The 13,593-nt window shown below is 39.9% G+C and overlaps 1 protein-coding gene across 3 annotated transcripts in view; it reads left to right on the forward strand.

Annotated features, from left to right (window-relative positions):
- The first annotated feature begins 12,770 nt into the window (after nucleotides 1-12,770).
- Nucleotides 12,771-13,593, forward strand: part of Grin2b (glutamate ionotropic receptor NMDA type subunit 2B) — a 409,553-nt gene continuing 408,730 nt past the window's right edge. For 2 of the 3 annotated variants that reach the window (XM_074076018.1, XM_074076020.1), the window contains exons 1-2: nucleotides 12,771-12,877; nucleotides 13,217-13,450. The gene's annotated coding sequence lies outside the window, so the exon portion shown is untranslated. The remainder of the gene's footprint in view (nucleotides 12,878-13,216; nucleotides 13,451-13,593) is intronic. The other variant, XM_074076019.1, reaches the window with a different exon arrangement.

The following is a 13,593-nucleotide window of genomic DNA, read 5'->3' on the forward strand; positions in this document are numbered from 1 at the left end:
GTAGCTGCCTTCTAATTTTGTCTCCCTGTATCCAATGTTTGGAAGGCAGAATGGGGGTACTAGAAAGAGCAAAAATTTCTTTCTAACCTTGAACATTGACTCTATCATTTTGTTGGCGATGGGATTTGGGGAAAGTTATAAAATCTCTCTCTCTCTCTCTCTCTCTCCCTCTCTCTTCTCTTGGTTGTACCAGAGTTTGAACTGAGGGCCTTACTTTTCCAAGGTAGATGCTCCACAATATGAGCTATGCCTACCCCTACTTTTTTGCTTTCAGTTATAATTCAAGAGGGCTCTTTCATATTTAAATGTGGTCTCTATAGCTGTTTGCCTGGACTGTCCTCAAACCATGGTCCTCCTGAGCCCCACCTCCTGAGTAGCTGGGAATAATCCCAGACATGAATTTGTTTTTCTTTATACAATGGGAGGCTAATAATTACTTTCAAGATCACGAGAGACTATATGAGATTATTTCAGGTAAAGTACTGAGCACATAGTCAGGAATCAACTATTCTTAATTTGATTTCTTTTCCCTCTATTGAAGTTGGTGCAAATTTTTTCAATTGTATTTTCCAGAAGCTTAGGCCAGTTCAATTCCTCTCCTCCTTTGGAACCATAGAGTGTAAAATGAAACACAATATCCCTATCGCATCTCTTGATAGTGCTTGAAAGTGCCCCTGAAATTCTCCTCATGTGCTTCCTTTAGCTTGCAGTGTCTAACTCCTCCTCTCCCCATCAAAATTCATCTCCTTTTAAATTCACATCTAATACCACAGCTTCGGAGGTGCAAATTTCCCTTTATCCTCATGTGGATCAGTGAGCTGTTGTCATAAGTTTGCTCTACAGTAAACCACCCTAAAACTCAGTGGCTTAAAATGCCAAGTATTTATTCTCATAGGTTGACTAAGGTTGATTGAAGTGGGCTGGGCTCAGTTGGGTGACTTGGTTTCGCTCTGCGTGGCTCTTCTTTCCTCCTTGTAAAGCTGAGCATTAAGGAGTTTGCTCATCAGGAAGAGGACCTCGGGGCAGCTCCCCCTCTAGTCTGTCCATTATGTAATACGTCAGGAACTGCACATGTGCAAACTAAGCAATGACAAGAATAGCTCCAGGGGCCAGGTGTGGTGGCGTAGACCTGTAATCTCAGCACTCAGGAGCCAAAGGCAGGAGGATTGAGTTATAGATCCTATCTCAAAAAAAAATTGAAACAAAACAAAAAATAAGTAAAAGAATAATTTGAGGAAATAAGATTGTTCTTGAGATTTGAAGAACTGAAAAACATCTTGTGAACAGGTGACTAGGATCAAATGTAAATCATCTGCAGTAAGAAGGTACTCACCAGTCTGGGAACACCTATCAACCACCTGTATAAACCTCATCTAAATTAGCTTCCTAGCAAGATGGGCTTTTGACAAGTCTTTCATTTCTTCTTGAGCTAGCTTTCACATAAAGTCACTTTCCTTGCTTCAACACTTCGTCTCCTGACTTAATTGGCCTGTCCTGTGGTGAGTAACCAGCCTGGGGCTGGGTAACACTGGGATAAGAAGGATAGTCTAGATCTGCCCTTCTTCTGGCCATGGCAGAGATGTGACAGCTTAAGCACAAATATGCAGAATTCTTGAGACCAATTCTGCCTATTCTCTTGGTTAACGTAAGTCATATTGCTAAACCCAAAGTCAAGGTGTAGAAAAGTATGTCTTCCTCACCTGTGCCTCCCCAAATGGGAGGGCACTGCGAAGTTGCATGGTAAAGGGTGTGGTTATAGGAAGAGATGAAAAATTAAGACTAATAAAACATCCTTCCAAATTCTAGTTGGAATGAGTGGGTCTTCTAGGGTCTTAGAATTTAACTTCTATTACTATTTTAAGCATTAAGTAGCTCTGCATTGTGTTGCTTCTTTGTTTATACACTGATTTCTTTTCTTTAGACTAACCTATAGTTTGAATGCTTATGTATACTCAGAATTCATATGTTGAAATCCTGTCCCCCAAAGGGATGGTGTTAAGGGGTGGGACTTTGAGCAGATGATTAGATCATGGGGCAGAGCCCTTAGGAATAAGATTAGTGTCCTCATAAGAGTCCTAAGAAAGACCCCTCACCCCTTCTACCACATGTGTCCATGTGAGGACACAACTGGAAGGTGTCCTCTATGAATCAGAAAGAGGCCTCACTACGTATTAAATCTGTTGACTGGGCTTCTCAGCCTCCACGACTGTGGGAAGTAAATTTCTGTTGTTTATAAACTACCTAGTTTATAGTCTTTTCTTACAGCAACCTGAATGGACTAAGGGATGATAAGCTTCTGGAAGGCAAAGTGGTGTGTTTTGGAGTAAACTAGTCAATTAACTTAGAGATGTGTTTTGGCATTTTGTAAAAAGAAATTTGTGGACTATTTTTGCTCGAAGAAATTCAAAAATTGTTCCTAAATGAGGTTAACGGATTTTTCTCTGCAGAGTCACTAAATTATATATGAATCAGTGCTCACAACAATCAAACAATGGATAACAGAAAAATTTTGTGAGAAAGGAAATTTAGAAGTGTTCATGAAATGCATTAGTAAATATAGATCAAGAAGTATTTGTATTTGTAAGGTATGAGAGAATATAAATCTTTCAGTTTTAGAAAAAAGTTATACCAATTTTTGCAGGTTAAGAATAAGTGTTCAGAGTAATGGGGGTGAATTTGATCAAAGTGCGTTATATGTATGGATGTGAATATCACAATTAAACTCCTTTGTACAATTAATTTATGCTATTTAAAAAAGAATAAGTGCCTTATGCAATTGTACTTGCCTAAGGTCATCATCAGAAAAACATTTGCTAGCATTCATTGATGACGAGTTATTACATGGGAGGTTGCAAAATGGCTGTTTTCTAATTCTATCATTTCTTCAGCATTTATTAACTGGAATATAGTGAAGTTTTCTTCCCTCTATTTACCACTCTTTGAGTATCCTTATGGACTAGTGGATTCCTTTTTTATTCAATGTATCATAATCAATAATGGTCATTATTGATTTTTATTTTAAAATTGTTTCCAATTTAACTAGTGGGAGATCCTTTAAGCTCAACTGTACGTCCTTTTGAAATGGCCCCATTATTCTTTTTTTCTTCTTCTTCTTTTTTTTTTTTTTTTGGCAGCAAGGCCTTGCACTTACTAGGCAGGTGTTCTATCTCTTGAGCCACACTACAGCTCCTTGTCCCCATTATTCCAACAGCATTTTCTACAAAGTTTTCTGGGCTCAACTTTCTTGTGGCCTGGAGTTGGCTATTTCTCAAGCATCCCTGGGTCCTTTTAGTGAAAATGATATTTAGAAACTAGAATCTGGATGCTAGGATGCTATTTGTTACTGGAATCTCACTGTTTTCAGGCCTGTTTAGTAGCTGGGGCTTGTTCATGTAAAATTTCTCAACGTTGCTCACAATTTCTACATTAATACTGCTGCCGACAACAGACACACTATCTGAAGTGTTAGTTTGTTTCAGTTCTCTTTGTCCTAAAGTTATTAGGAACCATGCTCTATGTCATCAGGTATCATCCAATGGCTCCCTTGTTAATGACAGAGAGGAAAATGTACCGTTATAATTCAGAGATCTGGCAGACACCCCTGGATCAATGATCAAATTTAGCATCATTGATTATGAGACACTTAAGTATTATGTGACACCTGAGATTGTGCTACATCAACTTTTCAAAAATATTTATCTTTAACCTATTCATGAAGAAAAGAAATCAGACAAGTCTGGAATGTGGAATATCCTATAAGACAACTGGCCACACTGCCAGGTGTGGTGATACACATCTGTAATTCCAGCAGCCACTTGGGAAGTGGAGGCAAAAGTAGCTCAAATTTGAGGCCAGCCTGGGCTATATAACAAGACCCTGTCTTAAAAACAACAGCAAAAAAAAAAAAAATCAATGACATGGAAAGACAAAATAAGATGAAGGAACTATTCTAGCTTAAAAAGACACTGAAGAGAGAGAGAAAACTAAATACAACACACGATAAAGGACACTTATGGAACAACTGTAAACTTTGGATATTAATTTAAGTGTAATTATGTTATTTGTATATAGGAAGATAAGCAGATAGAAAATGTATATATGGAGTACATTAGTGTTTTTTGTTTTGTAAAAGAGAGGCAAACCTTCTGTATTCCATAGTAGGATGTCATTGAAGTAAAGAATTAAGAAGTGATATGTGGGTTTATCATTTTGAATGGTGAAGGTAAATGCCAAAAAATTTCAATGAGGAGCTGAAAGGAGACTTTAGAGAGTGGAAAATGGTGGTGAGATCAGGTGTCTGCTGCCAAACTGCTTAATTATTTTAAACTATCTGCTTCCACAATTTTGATAAAACTAAAACTTAAATGTAAAAATAAAATGAACCTCAATTTGAAAACAAAAGGCAATGGACACATTTTATGAAGTGATACAGAGGGATGCAAAAATGGGGACTGAACCGTGGAAGACCCAGCATGTCAAGCAAGAGTTTGAACTAAGTCCTCTGAGTGGACAGCTGTTGAGAAGTTCAAGTAAGGTCATCAGAATAGATGACAGAATGGAGGCATAGAAAATCCCTTTTTAAATATTTACCGGCCTCATTCTTCAGGTCCTCTTACAAGCCATTCATTTATTCATTCAGACACTGTTCAAAGTGCTGGGAATGTAGCAGTGAACAGAAGAGACTAGGCTCTGCCTTTGCAAAGTTTACATCACACACCTATCAGGACACCAGTCCTGGGCTAGTTGTGAGGATTGGGGACATAACCGCACCACCATCTTAGGTGGGTGCTTTAGACTTCTTCCAAAGCACTGGGGTATGTGTGTGTGCATCTGTGAACTCTACTGAAATCATACAATTTCACATTTATTTTGTGAGATCTTTTCTTCACTCATGAATATCATAGCCCCCTGGTACGCCATGTTCTGTCAACAGCCTGTCAAAATCTCCTTATGGGCTCTTCTTTTCCCCTAACTCAGGCAAGAAATTCCCTAAGTTGCTTTGTCTGTATTTTCTTTAACTGGGTTCCCAGTGAATTCCCTTGGGTGTCCATGGGGAATAGTGTAACTGATGAAAGTAGAAAGCTATATGTCTTTTCCAGAAGTGGGCAGAAGTCACTGCCAATAGAAGCAACTCACTGAAAGAGGCATGAAATAGAGGTGCTGTCTCCCTGGGGTCTGGTGCTGTAGGAGTAAAGGCTCACATGGAAGCAGACATATTAAATAGGGAAGGAATATTAGGGGGCACTGATAAATGACTTACAAAGAAAAACCTTTAAAAAGTAGAGAAGAGAATGAAGTGACAAAGGAGAAGGGAACTGGTAAAAGGAGAGATATAAAATTTATCTCCATTTTGTTTTAACATTTGCATCATTACCTGACTGCCTCTGGCAGATGTTTCAAAGTGCCTTAGGTAGAGATGGAGGCTTTCATTCATATTGTCTGCAGTGTAAAAAGATTAAAGTACATTTCTTAAGAAATTCGAATGTGTCTTCCCTATATAACTGTTGTGAGACTATACATGGTTTTGTCCAAACTGGTTTAAGGAACAATAGAAAAAGTAAAAAACTGAAGACTTATTTATATAGATTAAGTTTAAGAGTCTAAAGGATTTCTTTAAAAGAAACCAGCTGGATCAGACACAGTGTTGTATCTTGGTTTGTTAGAGTGAGAGAAAAAAAAAACACAATTAATAAGACAGTGTCAACTCTAACTGAGTTTAATAGGGGGTTATTTCCATTCAGGGTGTGCTCCTGCAGGAGTTGAGTGGTGCTAGAAATAACGCCATGCAAATTTTTCCCTTTCTCTAAGGAAAGAAAACTCTCATCTTGCTTCTTGCATCTCTTCCTTTTCAGATTCTACCACTCCTTCTGAGATGGTCTTATTTATTCCTCTCTTCTGCTTGCTTCTATAATTCCAAAAAGAAAAGGACATAGAGAAGTATTAAAAGTGTTTCCCTGAGTACACAGTGTAAACATCTAGAAGTGTATGGTTACATGTACACAACAGGCTCAATAAAATGCACAGGGTTAATAAATAATGTTTTCATTTTGGGAGGACAAGCAGATCTTCAGACAAGGGAATGAAGGTTGTTTAACTATCCCTTTGAAAAAAGACTACCCAAGTTGAATAATAAATAATATTATGATAAGAACAAAATAGAGATTCTTTTAAAAGACTAATGATGGGTGAGGTATTAAACTTGAATGCTCTGCCTCTATTTCCTGTATACTTCAGGAACTGCAAGCAAAAGGAAGTGGATTGGATTTACCAGAGTACATTGCTATTCATGGTGTCAGCTGAGCCTTTAGTGATTATTTTGTCAAAGATAAAAATCATTCGAATATTTTCTGCAGAAATCAGAAACTTGCTTTACATTAGGTAACAAACTGAGGCTGACTGGTTCTGAAGTTAATGAAAGTTCATACTTCACAGCCCCTCATTTGGGGTTTCTTCTAAGGCTGTGGGAGAAGTCCTAATAATGTATCCAGATGTTTCAATAAAATTTGCACAAGGAGCCCATTTTAATTGCAATCATCTATGATCACTGTCTCTTTGCACTCTGGCTTTCCTTGTCTGATTCCTGCTCTGACTGGGTGTCGTTGGAGTGCTAGCAAGCATTTTTGAGATGAAGTTGAATTCAGGAGGAAGTGAATTGGGAATACTTCAATTTGGATTTAGTGGGATAAACTTATGAGCTTTCAGTGAGGCCTTTATAGAGTTAAGTTTTTGTTACCAATGAAGGTAAGCCTTCCAGGTGTGACACAAAGGTGTCACAGGACAGGTACTCTGTGGGTCTTTCCCTTACTTTTTGTCGGAGAAAAAGCTGTCTCATGTTGAGTATTTGCCAACATTTTTTTTCTTTCAGATTTGTCTCACAGAATGACTATGTTAGATACATACGACAAGCTAGAATTTTCTTTAAAGACTCTAAATGTGACTGCTGATGGGAATATAAATTAGTACAACCACTATAGAAAACAGTACGGAGGCTCCTCAAAAACTAAAAATATGACCTAGCAGTTCCACTCCTAGGGGTATACCTGAAGGAATGTAAGTCAGATACGATAAAGTCACCTGTACATCCATACTTATTGCACCATTATGTTTGCAGCCAAGCTCTGGAAATAGCCAAGATGTCCCACTAATGATGAATGGATTAAGAAAGTGTGCTATTTATATATAATGGAATTTTATTCAGCCACAAAGAAGAATGAAATTTTGTCATTTGTAGGTAAATGGATGGAACTGGAGAACATCATCTTAAGTGAAGTTAGCCAGGTTCAGAAGGCCAAAAGCTGCATGTTCTCTCTCATATATGGAATACAGACCTAATATAATTACAGTAGTATGATAGAGGAGGTCACCTATGAGAGAGGAAGGGTAAAAGAAGGAAGTCAAGAAGGTGAACATGAAGCCGGGCACTGGTGGATCACGTCTGTAATCCTAGCTACTCAGGAGGCAGAGCTCAGGAGGGTCGTGGTACAGAGCCAGCCCAGGCAAGTAGTTCATGAGATCCTATCTCAAAAAACCCACCACAAAAAAAGGACTGGTGGAGTGACTCAAGGTGTAGGCCCTGAGTTTAAGCCCCAGTACTGCAAAAAAAAAAACAAAAAACCAAAAACCAAAAAAGAAACAAACAAAAAATCCCCAAAGCAAGAAGGTGAATATGGCTGATGTACTTCCTATACAGAATGAATATAGGATTTAAAAACCTGGTTGAAATCACCACAAGAAGGGACTAAGGTAGAAAGGAGAAAAATAGAGGAGATGAACCAATTCAGGTTACAATACATATATACCTGGAAATATCACAATGAAACTCCTTGTATAGTTATCTTAAACAACCAGAGATGTCATTGTTTTTCTCTTTTAGAGACTCAGAGAACAGGAGGGCAGAACAAGTCTTGCCTGGGGGGTTGGTACTAGTGGGAGGGGAAGGATGTGGGGTTATGGTGTAGGAGGGTGAATATGGTGTCAATATTGTGTACACATGTATGTAGATGGAAAAATGAGACCTGTTAAAACTATTCCAAGAATGGGGTAGGAGGATAAAAGAGGGGGTGAATGATGGAGGGGGTGAATTCAAATATGATATACTGTGAGACCTTTGGTAAATGCCACAATGTACCCCCACCCAGCATAACAATAATAATAAAAAAAAAGACTCTAAATGTGATGCTTCTAGTTAGAAAGTGGCCCAAGCCTTATAACAAGAGCCAGTCAACATTAATTTTGAAAAGATTTTCCCAGTTTGGGAAGAGAAAAAGTTCACTCAAAGACTTCACAAAGCTTGATTATGCTACTTCAACTGCAATTCAGAAGGACATTTTGGGACACTTTAATAAAAACAAGTGAGAAATTACAGACTGTTGCTTAGGACACATTTGAAGAGTTCTTTCTTTTATTATCTACATTTATTTATTAAAGAACCAAGAAAAAACAGATGAGAGTTCATGTAATATGAAACAAAAGGGATGAAGATGAATGCTGACATCAGTAGATATCAACTTGACATCGAGGAGCAAATTACAACATTTCTCCCCAAATCATAACAAAACTGCAATTCTTTAAGAAGAAAGAAAAAAAAAAACGTTGAATAGAAGTAATAGACAGGCTCCTGAATTGTTCTATAATTCAATTAATGAAGAGGGATTAATCATATGCACACATAAGAAAAAGATTTAAACTCTGGCTGATTTGAGATAAGACCTGACATTGATAAAGATATTTTAAAACTTACATTAGGAACTAATAAGTGTCATTGGTTCAAAGGATTTTTCAGGTTAGTCAAGAAAGCTTGAAATCCTTATAACTTATTGTTTATATGTAAAAGAAATTTGGTGAAGATCTCCCCAAGTTATACAACTCCCCAAAATGTGCATTGTACTGTTACCAATAGGAAAGACATTATCTATAATGAAGAACAGACTGGATTTTCATTCTTTCTTAGAAAATAATAATTTAAGTCTTAATGTGAACAAGTGCTCAAAGGCATGTTTTTTTGTTTTGTTTTCTGGTATTGGGGATCTTAATGAGTGCGCTGCAACTTGAGCCACACACCAGTCCTTTTGCTTGTAGTTTGCTTTACAGAAAATGTCTTGCACTGACTGTGCCCAGACTGGCCTTGAACCATAGTGCTTTCACCTCTGCCTCCTGGGTGGCTGATGTTCCAGGCATCATCAAACCTGGCAACTGACAATAGATTTACTTATTCATTTATTTCTCTATTTGGCAGTACTGGGGTTTGAACTCAGGGCCTCATGCTTCCTAGACGAGTGTTCTACCACTTGAGCTACACCTCCAGCCCTAAGATACATATTTTTTTTTTATTACTCCCTTTCTTTTTTTTTTTTATTAAGAAAAACAATTTATTTATTTATTTATTTAAATTGTTTTAGTATTCATAGGTGCATACAAGGCTTGGGTCATTTCTCCCCCCTGCCCCCACCCCCTCTCTTACCACCTACTCCGCCCCCTCCTTCACCCCCTACCCCCTCAATACCCAGCAGAAACTATTTTGCCCTTATCTCTAATTTTGTTGAAGAGAGAGTATAAGCAATAACAGGAAGGGACAAGGGTTTTTGCTGGTTGAGATAAGGATAGCTATACAGGGCATTGACTCACATTAATTTCCTGTGCATGTGTGTTACCTTCTAGGCTAATTCTTTTTGATCTAACCTTTTCTCTAGTTCCTGGTCCCCTTTTCCTATTGGCCTCAGTTGCTTTTAAGGTATCTGCTTTAGTTTCTCTGCGTTAAGGGCAACATATTTATAAAAACAAGTATTATAGAAACATCAGACAGTTAACTAGCAAAAATTGTTATTTATGTGACATTTCTGCGTAGCAAGAATTTTAAATTGTGATATTTTCATTTTAAGGAAATATTCATTTTGACAGATTTGTTATATTTTTTGTTTTTGGTGGGACGGGGGTTTGAACTCAGGGTTTTGAGATTGCAAGGCAGGTGGTCTACCACTTGAGCCACACCTTCAGTCTAGTTTGTTCTGAATATTCTGGAGATGGAGTCTTGTGAACTGTCTGCCCAGGTTGGCTTTCAACCGCCATCCTCCCAATCTGTCTCCCAAGTAGCTAGGATTATGGTCATGAGCCATCAGTGTCTGGCCTAAAGCAGATCTCTTTTATTCTTTCTCTTAAAGAGGCACTCCAAATTGTATAAGCCTCAGCCCAATGCCATATATATATATATATGTTTTTTCCTGGGCAAGGCATGGGTATTGCATCTGTTGATTGGGCTATGGACAAGTGTTTGCATCTCTTTGGGTCAAGTGAGCTGGCAGAACACCTCCAACTGTATCATTAGCAGCCTCAGGCAAGAACTTTTTCTCAGTAAACAATGCTGTGAAATATAATCCAACATCTTGTCCTGTTAGAATATTGCTTTCTGTGCTGCCTGACTAGGAGTTAGGAAATGTATTATTTGCAACATCGGTAAATGGTGTTTCAAATTTTATGAATCTTGGGGGTCCTTGAAATAGTTTTATTGAAAGGTTTGTGGTTCATGGAGGCAAAGTCGTGGGATGTGTAAAAGTGAGTGACAGGGAGTTGGAGGATAAGAAAGGCGGTCCTGGGTCCCATTGAATGGGCAATGGGCAATGAACATCCAAGGGTACCACTTTCCACTGCATATGCTCTCCAGCATGAGCTATTCCAGAGTCAGAAAAAAATGCTTGGAAAATGGCTTCAAATAGTTATCAGAAAAGCCTTAATATTTATTGACTCTTTTCCTTAAGTAGCTAAACAACTAGTTGAGAAGACATGAAATATACATAAGAATATAATTTTAAGTTACCTTTTAATTATAAGTCAATAATGATTCTTTCATGGGACTGGCAGTTTCCCATGATTGAATTATCAATAGTGTCACACGGTTAGGCGTAAAGAGGTATGAAGGCGTTGCTTTTCCGTTTGGTGGGCTAGTTCTTCATAGTGCAGGACCAAATGTCCAATTTGGTGTGCTTAACATTTCTGATACCTGCAAGAAGTGTCGCCCATCACTGTGACAAGTGATCAAGCAAACTCTTCTGTTCCTTTCCACAAGCAGAGAGTGGAGTCAGAGTGTAACGTAGTGAGGGGCATCCTTCATTTTAAAGTCCTTGAAAGTGTTTCAGAATTCAACTCAGGCTTGGTTGACTACAAATTAGGCCCAGAGGAGGTGGGACTCAAACTGGAACTTGAAAGAGAGGTGAACTAAATTAAAGAGAGGAATATGAGTTCATTCTTCTGTCTACATTTGCAAAAGGCTGTAATGGAATTCCTATGTTCAGGTAGGGAGGAAGTACAAATAAAATAGTCTAGAATTTCAGTGAAGGGTATTAGAGATAGGAGGCGGAAGGTGAGCTATGAGATAAAAAAGATAAAATAAAATTTAGAGAAGTAGGTTAACAGTCAACCCACTACAGTGCTTGAGTGAACTTGGATCTTACTCTGAAACTAATGGCCATTGCTGGAAGACTTGGAGAAGAGCGTTTCAGGGAAGATTCACCATTCCTTGCTTTCTGCATCTTAGACTCTTCCTAGAATCTGTGTACCAACCATTGGAAATCTGCACAGAGAGGCGCTTGGGTTGGCTGTTGTGTACGGAGAGGCACAGCAACTGTGGGGTGGTTCCACTTTTCTCCAAAGGGATGAACAATCAACCCACTTGTGTCTTAGCAAAATAGCAATACCATTAATGAGCAAACATAGTTTGCACATGAACACATTCTGTTTGTGTTTTCATGGGTGTGCCTTAAAAACTCTTGGATCCTAAGATTATTCTTGGAATAACAAAATCCAGGAAACATGAAAGAATTTGTGCAGATGTGTTATGAGCATTGGTCTGGTCTGCAGGAAATCCACACATCCACATAGACCAATGTTCCCAGTTACTACATATAAGCACTTCACTTAGCATTGTGTGTTTGTATGAATACAACTCAGGACTGGTGATGAGAAGCCCATGATACAACCAAGATGAAAATGCTGCAGCAATGTATTATTCTGGATTTTTGAAAAGACAGTGAATGAGAATAAAATGATGCACATACAATATTAATATTGAAACAAACGATACTACTGGTGACAAGTGCTATTAGACTATAAAACAGTTTGAGAGAGAGAAATGCACGGATATTTGCCTTCTAAGAAAGGCTGAGCTTTGTAAATGCTATGAAATGGTTTCATATGGGGAACATTCACTTGTCTTACCATTTTTTCTCAATCTCTTTAAACAGAATCTATTTGAACAAAAAAATTCTTCACCAGTAGTCAGAAAAATGCCTATATAGCCTGTTTACACAAATTATCCTTTAAAGACGATTGCTTTGCTTTGTTTTCTATTTTTCTTTTTTACCTGTTAGCTTGTGTGCTCAAAATAGATCTTAAGCTCCTTGAAGGCAAGGACCCATCCTTAAACTTGAGCCCAGCACTCAGGATGCTTGTACTAGGGAAGATTGATGGATGGAAAATAAAGCTGGGAGGGAGGGGGCTGGTGGTCTTCCGTGTCAATTATCTGCTGGGCCTATGAGATGCTTTCCGCAGACAAGCGCAGCCGCCCACCGGGGAGGGGGGCACAGCCTGCTTCCCCCCACCCCTAAGCAGCCCTCCCTCGCTGCTGTTCCCCTCTGCGACCAGGAGGAGGCGCCACGGACTCGGGTTAAGCCTTTTCCCCCTTCCTACCCCACTTCCCCAGCACCTGACGTGGGAAGCGGCCTCTGCCAGAATCTTAGCAATAAGAGTGAGGGGGTGACGGGGACTGGGGGTGGGGAGGGGTGGGGGGTGTGGAGAAAGAGGACACGCGCGCGCGCGCACACCCGGGGAGTCGAGCATCTTCCTTAAGCTTGGTGGGTTTCTCCTCCCACCCGAGCCCGCGTGCGAGGTAGGTGTGTGCGTGTGTGTGTGTCTGTGTGTGGAACGTTTCTGGGTGTGAGACCCAGATCCAGACCAGGCAACCTGTGATGTCCCCGCCTTCCCCCGGTCGCGGGTGATTAATACCGGTTTTCCTTACTCTCCCCCTCCTCCCTCCTCTTCCTCTCCCGCGGCCGTGCGGTTGACTTGCACCGGCTGCCCCCGCCCGCTTCCCCTCCCCCGGCTTCCATCACCGCCAACTGGAATCTGGGTTTCTGCCTCTCCACCTCCCCCTCCTTTTTTTTTTGAGAAAGGAAGGTCCCCCCCACCCCCTTTCAAAAACCACTTCCTTCGGCTTCTTCACCTCTAGGAAATCTCGGGGCTTTGCTCTATGGAAAGCGCTCGTCAGGGTGGCTCTGATCACCCCAAGCCAGAAGTGCTGGCGTCCAAATGCATTTGCCTTTGCTCTGCAAAGAAGAGTCGTGAACTTCAAACCCCGCCGAGACAGATCGTTAAGCCTGCTTTGTAGGAAAGGAAACCCCTCGATCCCCCACCATCGGCCACCCCTCTCCCGAGACTGCAATCGCGGAGGCGCTCGGAGCGGGTAGGTAAATACAAGCTTCGGAGTCTCTCGTCTTGATTTTGGGATTTGGGGTTCGAAGCGGTGGAACCGTTAACCAACCTGGCATTGGGTGAATCTCTTAAATCCAGCAGAACCCTGGCACTTGCTGATTTGTATGTGGCTTT

This window comes from Castor canadensis, chromosome 6 (genome assembly GCF_047511655.1).
Source record: "Castor canadensis chromosome 6, mCasCan1.hap1v2, whole genome shotgun sequence".
NCBI lineage: Eukaryota > Metazoa > Chordata > Mammalia > Rodentia > Castoridae > Castor > Castor canadensis.